The 13,294-nt window shown below is 34.4% G+C and overlaps 1 protein-coding gene across 2 annotated transcripts in view; it reads left to right on the top strand.

Annotated features, from left to right (window-relative positions):
- Positions 1-13,294, top strand: part of DPYD (dihydropyrimidine dehydrogenase) — a 931,708-nt gene that overhangs the window by 244,234 nt on the left and 674,180 nt on the right. The gene's annotated exons all lie outside the window — the stretch shown is intronic.

The following is a 13,294-nucleotide window of genomic DNA, read 5'->3' as shown; positions in this document are numbered from 1 at the left end:
TCACAGCTTGAAAGAATACATCAGCATTCTTCTGTAATATTTTTTGAGAAATAGAGGTTATAGAATTATCAAAAACCCTCAAACTGAATAATATTTTTAACATTATATTTTGTGAACCTATGGATGGAAAGCAGGTGTGTTTATTGTATGCAAATTTATAATGGAATAATATGAAAACATTTTGTCCCTATTTTTCTTATAAGTTTGAGCCATGTCTTTCTTTTTTAATGAATCCTTTTTAAATGACTTTGAAGCTCTGAGACATCTTATTCTCTCTGGGGTCTCCTTTTTGGAGTCAACTACCAGATCAATTCCTGTGTATCATTTAAATGATCAGCTTATATGGAGGATACAGTAGAATTTTGTAATCCTTGGGGTCTGTTTGGCTAGAAGACCAAATTAAATAACCTGTCAGCACTAGATTTTTAATTAATGACTTCTCTGTCTGATGTTGTCAACTCAAACACAACGTATTCTTTCTTTTTAGGACCCTTCTCATAATATCCCTCAAGCTTAAATCTTACTTTGCTTTTAGTAATAAATCAGGTTTTTATTCCCTTCCTGCTTTCTGACAGGTTAATTCTAAGGAAGGGCTCCTGGGAGTGAGAAAAGAGAAACAATTTGAGGTTGTGAGTTGTTGCAATAAATTCTTGGATTTAATTTCTTTTCCTACCAAATTCAAAATTGCATTAGTTTACCTGACCAGTGCAAGGTATGATCTTTACAACCTGAGACAATCCCTAGTTGATGGAGAAGATTCACTTGAATTCTTCCACATTTTGCTTTGGGGACTCATTGTTTCTTCATTAAAGCGGGGCAGGCTTGCAAGGATGTAGTAAGTAAAAGGTCACACAGTATCTATATAAACTAACACTGCATTTCGAAGCAAAATCAGTTAAAATAATGTTATTTGTCTGTGGTTTGGACTAGAGAGGGCGGGAGGAAGAGGGAAGAAGGGGAAAAGAGAGAAAGGAAACAGTGAAGGTGGGTGGGGAGAGTGGAGAGTAAGGGAAACACCATTCCTCTGAGAACTCTGTTTGTGTTAATGAGGTTGTACCACTGCTTTCCAAAGCAAAGTCTACTTATTTCAGACATAGCATAGATTAGGATGGTATTAGATGCATTTTAAGAGACTCATGGAATTTAGATAGGAATGTATCTTCTTATTACATTCCATTTATGCTTCTTATTACTGTGGCTTCAAATATATCTATCAAATTATAAATAAAAATCTCCTAGTGGAACTACATAGGAAGGCTTTTCTTTTCTTTTTCTTTTTCTTTTTTTTTTTAAGTTGACCACTTAGGGCAATTTATTTTAGAGAGTTCCTTTAAAGGGTTGTTTACTTAAATTTACCCAACAGTCAAAGTTGTGAAGGTAAGCAATAATGGATTCACAGATATAGGAAACAAACTTGTTGTTACCAAAAGGGAGAGGGAATGGGGGTAACAAATTGGGGATATGGGATTAGCAGATACAAACTACTATGTATAAAATAGATAAACAACAAGGATATACTATATAGCACAGGAAATTATTATTTTATAATAACCGAAAGTAGAGTATAATCTGCAAAAGTACTGAATCACTATGCTGTATCCTGAAACTAGGGCTTCCTAGATGACGCAGTGGTAAAGAATCTGCCTGCCAATGCAGGAGACGGAAGAGATGCTTGTTTGATCCCTGGGTCTGGAAGATTCCCTGGAGGAAGAAATGGCAACCCATTCCAGAATTCTTGTCTGGGAAATCCCATGGACAGAGGAGCCTGGAGGGCTTCAGCCAGTGGGTTCCAAAAGAGTTGGACATGACTGAGCACGTATACACACACATAACCTGAAACTAACACTAAATCAACTCAATGAAAATAATAAGCATAATGCAGTGAATTAATTGACTGCCACTATAAACAGTATAACTTTAAAAAATAATTCTAAAATAAAAATATTAAATGTTATAAATAATAGTATGCAAATACCATTACGCTTTCAAACTACTAAACTATTGATAGGAGTACTTAAGTAAAAGCTGAACATGATGCAAATAACTTGTTTGTTTGATAAAATAATGATTGATTTTTGACTTTTAAATAATTATAAATCTATTTTTCAACCAAATTAAGCAAAGATTAGGAGAGCAGAGTAAAATAGTATGGTATTTTTCAAAAATGTTTTTCCTATAGTTTATACGTGTATATATTCCTATATGTGTGATTTCTGAAATATCAACTCCATAGTCTACCTTTATTATTTAAATCCATACCTTAGATGATACCTTTCCATTTAAACATGGGCATATGATTTAGGACATGTAACAGAAATGTATGTAGTATGTAGTAGGAAAGGAATAAACCACATAAAGGATAGCATGAGGAGGATCAGGAGACCAGCTACTTTAACTACTTTTGTTTTTTCCTGTATTGTCAATCCTATGCTGTGCCCACATCTGTAGTGACTTTGCTTCATACACTTTTGCGTACATGTGAGACAGACAGGCTACAGAATGATTCTAGATCTCTCTAGGGGGCAGTTTTTTCTTAGTTCAGTTATGTGTAACAGTAGTGCTTCAAATAAGTAATTTGGAAATAATAGCTTGCTGTGGATTTTCTTATCAATTTCATCAGGGTCTTAAAATTTCTCTACATAGATATAATACTTGAAATTTTTATTATGACATGTCTTTGATCATTTAGTTGACTTCTTAAGAAATCATATATTTATCACATTTAAGTAACTAGCTAGACTCTCATTGCCTCTCAAATTTAACTAATGAATTGCTACAAAAGGATAATGAAGAATGCATCTTTCTACTAATTTCCCAAAGTTTGAAAAATAACTGTAAGTAGAGAATTAACTGCATGTCAAATCACTTCCTTTCCACTGATGTTAAAGAGTTTTAGGAACAATTTAGAAAAATTATAATTCCGAGGTTCTAAAGTTTGACTTTAAATCTTGAATGAGTCTCAGAGGATTAGTACTTAAGGTTGCTGCCTCAATTATGAATTTTTAGGAATACATTCGATTATGAAATTGGTTTTGGAAAACAGTACTTATTTTTCACAGTAAATGTTCTATGGGATTATATTAATACCCATTAAACGTACTGTTTTGCATGGCATATACTCCTAGCACTGTACTTTGAGTTTACTTTTTATACTTTTAGTTAAGAACAGAACTGAGTTATTCTTTAGATTTTTCTTTAACTGTATTTTTCAGGTCTTTTATGTCAGCTCTCATTTGAAATACCCTATTTTTTCCCATCATCATATGCTATTTATACACTATCATTTGCTATTTGTATTTATTTCTATATTTTATTGAATAGACGTAGTTCAAATCAAATTGACCAGTGCTTACAGTAAGCACTGGTCAAATAATAAAAAATACACTGATATAATTCAATCAGATATTATGAGGCTACATTAAGAGGCTACATTAAGTAAACTAGTAAAATTATTTGAATGACATCAGCATGTTTTGTTAAATGCTGCAGTCAATAGTTTAAAGAATTGTGAGTGAAGAAGGAACATGATTACTTGAGTTAGTGATTATTTTAATAGGATAAATATTCCTACGGTATCTTCAACTTGAACATGGAGTTGCTAGAAGCTTTAAACTTCTGATGTCCGCAGTTATATTGGCGGAGGATATAGAGACACATGTACACTAATAAATAATAGAATGTTATGTCTTTTTTCAAATAATGTATTTTTGTGATGCATCTTCCCATCTATTAAATAGATAAGTATAGAAGAAAAATTAGGTGTAGTCCTCATATTAAAATCAATTATTGCAAAAAAGCACATAAACTGAAATGTGAGATTAGGTATGCTCTATGTCTTATGTCAGTTGCTTTATAAGTTAATCATGCAAAAGACTGGAAAATGAATGAGAACACTGTTAACAATTAATGCAGTGCAGCAGAAGCAAACCAGCACTATCCCAAGAAAACTGGCTTATATGAACACCAAGTGTATTATACTCCCAGTAGGTGAGGACTTAATTAATCAAACAAACACTGATTGAGCATTGATTAGAATTAAGCATTGTTGTAGGCTGCTTCTACATACTACATGTCCTGAAATTCCATAGTGACTTGATAAGGCATATGCATTTACATTAGCATCTGTAGACTAATAACCCAATCTCCATTAATATTCCTTGTTGGTTCCAGAGGTGAGTAGATCTTAGTACAAAAAAACAGGATCAGATGGGGGAAAATGTAGAGTCATAATACTATATACTTGCATAGCACCTCAATGCTTTTTTGTAATATCTCATTTAAAAATATTGATAACCATTAAGACATGTAAACTTGCTAATATTTTCCCCATTTTGGGCTTTAGGAAATGAAGGATCAAAATGCTTCTAAACTGATGGTTAATTAGACAAACTCCTTTAGCCCTGGACAATGTTAGGTACTGTACTTAGAACTTGATGATACTCAAAATAACCCTCTAGATAAATGTTATCATCCTCATTATATGTATGAGTAACAAGAGGCTCACACAAATTCACATGTAATAAAGGGCAGATATAGAGTAAAAAGCCTCAAATTCCTTTTATTTCACAAATCCTCACTTGCCCCACCTAATATTAGGTCATTATTACAAAGTCAAAGTAAACTTGAATTTTCTGGCTGCAAGCTGCCAGTGTTAACACCTTGTTGTCTCAACCACAAATACCTCAGTTACTGTGCCTTATTGCTGTCATTAGTCGTGTAGTCATGTCTGACTCTTTCATGACACCACTGACTATAGCTCTCCAGGATCCTCTGCCCATGGGATTTCCCACGCAAGAATACTAGAGTGGGTTGACATTTCTTCTCCAAGAGTTCTTCCCAACCCAGCAGTTGGACCCAGGCTCTTCTATGTTGCAGAGGATTCTTTACTGCTGAGCCACCAGGGAAGCCAAAATGAGGTCGCTACATCATTTTCTGTTATACAAGAATCAACTATTAAACTAGGTTGTGTAAGATAAATATACATGGCTTAGTAATTTTCTTTATTTGTACATGTTACCAAAAAGCTTTTTTTTTTTTCTTTTTTCCTTGCCATTGAAGGATTATTATACAGGCAGTATTCACGTTTTGTGGGGTATGAGATGATAAACTCTGAGTCCCTTCTTTGAAGAATTACACAGAATAGTACTATCTACATCAATGCAGGGCCTTGGAAGAGGCCTATGCTATTGAGAGTCCTGAAGTTTAAACTTTTAAGTTCATTAGGACTTAAGTTTATGTTCATTAGCAAAACCTAAGCTTGATTTTGTGATAACAGGTTTGCAAGTAAATTTGAGAATGTGTCAGTCACATTTATGTCACAGTTTGGCAAAGTGATCAGTAAGATCTGCCAGTTCACGTGCCTGTTAAGATATATTATCATGATAATGGGAAATAAATTTTGTGGGTAATGGTACTTATGGCTAATATTTTTGCAGTTCACCTATAAATGGAATATGGATTAGTAATAGTTATTAGATTAATACCTCACACTTTCTTTATTGTCCCAAACTTATATCGTCTTTGATAAAATTTCTCAATACTACTCTTATCTTAAAAGTGTTATAGTTTATGAGTACTGTTCACATGAAAGAAAAAAAAGTGTTTCTAAAAGAAATAAAGATGTACATGAGTATACTTTAAACATTAATAAAATCAATAGTTCATATCAATAAAATCAAGAGCGTGGCTCTTGGAGATGCAAACACAAGTAAAATTTGTTCAGGCCTCATTTGTGTCTCCCCTTTCAGTCTTAAGGAAATGATTAATATGGAGGAATAATGTCTTGATAGATTTAAATATTTGACATTGTTTTCCAAAAATCTTTGGAAATCTATTAAATATCCTCAGTGCTGGCACAGTGATAGATAATAAGACTGCATGACTGGACAGATTGCTAGATGATTTTTATCACAAATTTTTAATTTGACTTAAAGTTATACATTAGTATCTAGAATTTTAACACATAAAAAATAAGTTTCAGTGATTTGGTGCAATAATATTTGAATTTACCAAAACCACATGGTTCTTAAGGTTATTTGCTATTAAAGTTTTTGAATTTGCTCTTTATACGTTTAAATATATATACTCTTGGGGGCACCTTACTGTGTAGATGGCTGGACTTTCACTGATTTGAATCTTAAGAACTTAAAATATGTAGTTTTTCATAAATATATTTGATGAATAAAGCATTAGTAATGTATCAGCATGAACCATGATGCTGTGAGTTAAAATTTAAATACCCATTTGCTCCAAATGGTAATGATAAATGACACATGATAAGCACACAAGGAAATGAATAGCTGAAGTATAAAAATGTAGATAAATACCTTTTGGGGCCAGAAATGGTATAGAAATGTTGTTATTGTTGGTTAGTCACTTAAGTCATGTCCAACTCTTTTGCGACCCTGTGGACTGTAGGCCTCCAGGCTCCTTCGTCCACGGGATTATCTCAGGCAAAAACTGTGTAGTGGGTTGCCATTTCCTTTTCCAGGAGATCTTCCTAACTCAGGGACAGACTCTGCATCTGCTGCTTTGGCAGGTGGTTTCTTTACCACTTAGCCACTAGGAAAGCCCTGATATGGAAACATTCAACAGTAGATAGGGGACTTGGACCACTGCCTACTAGTCTCTACATAAGCAAACCATCAGGGGCTGCTGGGGAGTTTGACTGCTATGGGGTAGTAGATACCAAAAGCTTTATGCATGGTAGAGAACTGGATTCAACTACCCCTGGGAGAAAGTTTGAAAAAAAAAAAAAAAAGAATAGGGCTTGGGCTGGAATGAAGGTGCAGAGGGCTCTGTCTCAGTGTTTTAGGCGTGTGCCTAGTGGCCCAGTAACTTGCTTCTATATTGTCTGTAAATATTACCTGGAGACTGGAGCTCTGGGCCTCCAATAAGAAACTTGGTTTCTGCAGTGGTGGAGAGGGAGAGGAGTGATACTGGGTGGAAGCTATTGTGTACTTGATGTAAGAAGCAGGAGGGTAAGTGCAAAAACAGAAAATTTTCTCTCAGTGTAAATCTAAAACCTAAAGTTCAAAACAACGTTAGAAAAACTAGTTCAGTTTAAAAAAACTACTTAACCAGTGATAATCAAAAGACTCAAACTACAGATGATTTTATCCTAATGAAACCAAATAATATCATGTTCAGGCCTTTTAAAATAAATAGAAAATCATATCCACATAAATAAGGTAAAATTATTAATAAAACTGAATTTGATATGAAATAGTTGATTAGAAATATTCACTGAAATAAAAATACTAGTAAAACTTTAAATTTAGAACCAGGTTAGAAATTGATGTAGAGCAGTCTTAAAGCAGTCTTAAGGCGGTTGTAGATGGTTTTCCAAAAGAGAGGAAAGATATAAGTTCCTCATTTAGAACACAATTGTAATATTGTGAAATGCCAAGTTTCTTGAAAGAATCAGCTTCTGGGGGAAAAAAAAAAGATTATTCTAAAATCAACAATCTGCCCTCAGACTTCTCATTAGTATCCATAGATGTTAGAAGCCAAGAACACAGTGTTTTAAAGGACTAGTGTTTTAGGACTATTTCTAGTCCTTTAAAGGACTGTATTTCTCCCTCAACAATACAAACATAAATAAAGATATTGTAAGCATTTAAAATCTAAGGTGGTTTGTCACTCACCTTATTATAAGAATTCTTAAGAAAATTATTCTTCAGCATAATTGAGACAAACTTGGAATGAAAGAGGGATGTAAGAAATGATGATGCAAGGAAACCAGAAAAAATATAGTCATAAATAAAATTAACTATTGACTAGAAAAGAATGACAACTCATTTTGGGGGGTGAAAAATAAAGATAGAGATAAAAATTTTACATAAAATTGACAAGGAAGGTGTTTGAGGTGGGAGTCAGGGGTCAGGTAGTCAGGGGTGCTAAGGGCCCTTTGAGAGAAGAGAAATACTTGATAACGGGAATATGTTTTTTAAAACATTGAAATATCTGTGTTAAAAATTAAAAAAGGTAATCACATAAAATCTAGAAATACAATTTGTTATTTGTAAGCAGTCATAGAAACAAAGATGGCTGAGATGGTAGAAAACTTAATCCAGTGAGAGACAGAAAAGGGAAAATAAAAATCAGGAGCATGAGGAGCAAATACAAAGCACAGGAAACAGGAAACACAAGGCAGATAGAAGAAATAAATGCAAATATATTATTAACCACAAAACTTACTTTTATCAAGTTTACCTATTAAAACATAAGAGGTTCTATTATGGATTAAAAATGAATACTTCAAGCAACTATAAGATGTTTAGAAGAGAAAGCCATTATTGTAGCAAACTTGAAAATAATGTGTTGAAAAAAGAAATAGTATGCAAATACTAACCATGATAGTTTGCCACAGCTGTTAAATGAAGTTTCAGTGCCTTTTGTTAAACCTGTATGAAAGTACTCTTCATTTAACAACACTGAATAAAAGATGGTTAACTAAAAAAAAAAAAAAAGTTAATGTAGTGGTATTTATATGTAACAAAAGTGGACTTTCAGAGAAAATATATTAATAAAAATAAAGAGAAAAATAAATAGTGAAAAGAAGAATAAACATTCTTAAAATTACATTACAACATGGCCTTACTTAAAATTTTTAAGAATTATTTGAATTAAATTTATTAGATTGATTTAATAAATGTATAAAAGTTTCTGTATCCAACTAACAGAGTGAGTGTGACCTTTTCAGGCACCTGTGGAAAGAACATTTATCCAAATTGACCATGTACTTTCAGAAATATATATATATATGTGTGTGTGTATGTATAGTTTTAAGTTAAATACATACGGACTACATTTTTTTCTACAACACAACTAAATTAGATATAAAATATCAAAGACAGGAGGAGAAGGGGATCACAGAGGATGAGATGGGTGGATGGCATCACCAACTTTATGGACATGAGTTTGAACAAGCTCCAGGAATTGGTGATGGACAGGGAAGCCTGGCATGCTGCAGTCCATGGGTCACAAAGAGTCGGGCATGACTGAGTGACTGAACTGAATTGAACTTAAAGTATCAAAATATTATCAAAATGAAGGCAATAACAACAGATTTAAAGCGCATTTGTTGAAGAGGTTGTCACAATAGAAATTGTGTTCAGTCTAAATGAAATATTTAGACTGAATAACACAATTTCCATTGACAACCCATAAAATGTAGCCAGTTATTTTTAAATGAAAATTTGTGATTTTACATGTTTATAACAAAAAAGATAAAGATAAGCGGGTTTCATTTCAAGATGCTAGAGAGAGAGGAAACAGGTTGGGAAGGGATGTTTTAGTGGTGGTGGGGTGGTAAATTATGAAAAAAAAATGGAAGAAAGATAATGCAAATAATACAAATGAAAGCAAAAATGATGATGGCCTACAAAGAAAACCTGACTCTGAAAATAGATTAGTAAATGATTATCTGGCCATATCATATAGTAACCTGTATATTTCAGTTACAGCTGCCTTCTAATTACTGCTCTTTTATTATTTTATTGAACTGCTTATGAGTAGTTAATCGTACTTAAGTAGTTAATCATTTTTCTAGAAAAATCATGTTAGCAAGCAATAGGAGCTGAATGGGGGAAGATCTCTCTAATATACCATGTCTCCGTCACTCTCTGTTGCCTGCCTGCTCTCCTTTCATCCCCAGCAAGCTGTAAGATGGATTGTTTGGCCCCCAACAGCTTTATTTTCCAAACCCAGCATTGAAAATATATTTGAGTGACTAACTAGATGCTTGCAGTGTCTGGGTGCTAAGGACACAGTGATGAACAAGATAAGAATGATGCTAACCCTCAGGTAGCTTATTGCTTACTGAGAAAGACAGACTATTAGGCAAATTATAATGAAGTGCTGAGGGGAGCAGTCAGACAGTACTGTGGGAGCCAGTAGCTAGGAAACCTAACAGATTCCCTAACCTATCAGGGAGGGTAAGCTGAGTTGAGAAAGTGAAATTTAAACTGAGTCCTGAAAGGTATACATCATGTCCAGTAGAGTGAGGAATAGGTGAGAATTCAAGTCACAGAGAACAGCATGAGCAAATCCCTGAAGACACATAAGTGTTTGTACTGATTAGTTTGAACCTGCATATGATTTTGGATCAGTAACGTTGCTCACAACCAAAGTATACACACCTATGCTTTTGAATTGTTTTTTGTCAACCATTTATTTCAACTGTAGCCTTAAAGCATGAATAGAACACATAGCCTAATCATAATAAAAATATGAACTATAATGTAATAACGATAATTTAGGAATCAGTTCTGCTATGCATAAAATGAACAATTGTACCTAACTTTGAAGAGTTTGGGAGGCTGAAGATATAAAGGGTTAAGCACTCAAGAGAGTGCCTTATAAAGAGAAAGTGTTAACCTCTGGAGGTTATCATCATTGATTTACTCAGTCTTCACAATAAATTATTGAAATAATTATTACTCTCTGAATTTTAGAGCTGACATTTAGAGAGGTAAAATCTTCTCCACAATAACATGTGTCATTTTTTTAAAGATTTAGTTAAGGTGTTATTTTTCCTCCCTTCTCAGATAAGTTTTCTTTCTCACTGGTTCCAAGAGCACCGTGTATAAAAATGAACCCTACACATTGGCAGATTACATTGTAATAATTTTTCTGTGTTTAAGACATATGATTCTTCTGTTACCCAGGGAACTACTTACTGGAAGGTCTATGTTTGTCTTACTCATACTTGTGTCTAGAGGGCACATAAAGATATTTACTAAATTAAGGTGGAAATTGAATAGAACAGAACATTCTGATTTTGCATCATATAATATTTTTAGCATGCCAGATATGTATTACAACAATGACTCTTTTAAAAATAAGATAATAATGAAACAACATTTTAAAAATCACTAAATGAATTGACAATTAACTAAAAATGTACCATTGTATGAAGTTTTCCTTATTTCAGATATGTTTAAAATATACTTCCCACTTTTAGTGTCCCTTGTTTAATTGTTGTGGAAAAACTGTCAGGTAGCCCGAGAATATTTCTTTTCAAGGGATGAATGCAGGGCATACTATGTACTCAATGTTTCTTTTGACTTCTTTCACAAAAGGAAGCATGTTATCAGGAAAATTACATAGAAGTGTCTCCTAGAAGCCATGTAATTTGAGGTAACGTACTTTTGGATGCACAAATAACAATCTCTCTCCATTCAGGCATTCAAAAGGTAGCCAGACTGGCATATTGCTAATTAAATAACTCAAAGAAATTGAAACCAGTGAAGTGAAAACCAGAATATTTTTGTGTTAAGATTTCTCTTAGACCTACGCTGATGAAATAATATCCTTTTTGAAATGACCAGAAATTATGTTTTATTCTATAATAAAATCAAGTTAAAATACTTGCAAAAATATAACACTCTTATGGGATGTGTAGGCTACAGCTAACCTTTTACCATGTATCCTTCAAATGGTGGAAATATTCTGGAATTTCCAAAAATATTTTATTTGTCATGATTTCCCTGTGGTTTACATGTGGTATTTCTTGGTTAATAACAACAAGTAGAGCAATTGGGGAAGAATTATAGCTACCAAATATTTCTGTCTGTTTTCACTGTGTATCATTTTAGAAAGTAAGAAAGATTAAAATGAGGAAAAACTTACCCTCAGATTAGAGTTGGTAAATGTCTTTGCATTTACCATATTATGTTCTTTTCCATTTAGAGAGGACTATATAATTATTAGAAATTATACTCTTTCTGTCTCCTTAATGTGAGGAGGCTTGGGGGAAAAATCACCCCCTTGTGAAATACTGGCATCTCTCTGTCTCAGTCTTTAAAATCAGGATAATTTCTCCCTTGCCTCAAAATGTGAAAATTATAGAGGAAATAATAATAAAGTCAATATGGAGTGATGAAAGCAATGCCCTTTCCAGATGGGTGAAAGTTTAGAAATCACAGGACTATTATGCAAGGAGATCTATTTTAAATACTCCTCAAGAAGATTAGTCCCTTACAAATAACACATAGGTAACCATCCTTTTATATCACTGAAAAAGAACTATGTGTAGTACTCATTTATTGAGGCCTATCACTGGAATTCAGAAACAGGAATTTTGAAATTAATCAAAATCATGTTGGATGCCTACTATGTGTTATAACTCCACCATGCCCTGACATTCACTACAGATGGGAGGAAAAACACTCAGATTAGCTTTGCACGTATTAACTCATTCAATCCTCATAGCAGCCTTCAGTTCAGTTCAGTTCAGTTCAGTTCAGTTCAGTTCAGTTCAGTCGCTCAGTCGTGTCCGACCCTTTGCGACCCCATGAATCGCAGCACGCCAGGCTTCCCTGTCCATCACCATCTCCCGGACCTCACTCAGACTCACGTCCATCGAATCCGTGATGCCATCCAGTCATATCATCCTCGGTCGTCCCCTTCTCCTCCTGCCCCGAATCCCTCCCAGCATCAGAGTCTTTTCCAATGAGTCAGCTCTTTGCATCAGGTGGCCAAAATACTGGACCTTCAGCTTTAGCATCATTCCTTCCAAAGAAATCCTAGGGCTGATCTCCTTCAGAATGGACTGGTTGGATCTCCTTGCAGTCCAGGGGTCTCTCAAGAGTCTTCTCCAACACCACAGTTCAAAAGCATCAATTCTTCGGCGCTCAGCCTTCTTCACAGTCCAACTCTCATATCCATACATGACCACAGGAAAAACCATAGCCTTGACTAGACGGACCTTATTTGGCAAAGTAATGTCTCTGCTTTTGAATATGCTATCTAGGTTGTCATAACTTTTCTTCCAAGGAGTAAGCGCCTTTTAATTTCATGGCTGCAGTCATCATCTGCAGTGATTTTGGAGCCCCCCAAAATAAAGTCTGACACTGTTTCTACTGTTTCCCCATCTATTTCCCATGAAGTGATGGGACCAGATGCCATGATCTTCGTTTTCTGAATGTTGAGCTTTAGGCCAACTTTTTCTCTCTCCTCTTTCACTTTCATCAAGAGGCTTTTTAGCTCCTCTTCAGTTTCTGCCATAAGGGTGGTGTCATCTGCATATCTGAGGTTATTGATATTTCTCCCAGCAATCTTGATTCCAACTTGTACTCCTTCCAGCCCAGCGTTTCTCATGATGTACTCTGCATAGAAGTTAAATAAGCAGGGTGACAATATACAGCCTTGATGTACTCCTTTTCCTATTTGGAACCAGTCTGTTGTTCCATGTCCCATTTTAACTGTTGCTTCCTGACCTGCATACAGATTTCTCAAGAGGCAGGTTAGGTGGTCTGGTATTCCCATCTCTTTCAGAATTTTCCACAGT

The sequence above is a fragment of the Ovis canadensis genome, chromosome 1 (genome assembly GCF_042477335.2).
Source record: "Ovis canadensis isolate MfBH-ARS-UI-01 breed Bighorn chromosome 1, ARS-UI_OviCan_v2, whole genome shotgun sequence".
NCBI classification, from domain to species: domain Eukaryota; kingdom Metazoa; phylum Chordata; class Mammalia; order Artiodactyla; family Bovidae; genus Ovis; species Ovis canadensis.
Note: the sequence above shows the minus strand (reverse complement) of the source record. Positions and strands in the feature narration are given on the sequence as shown.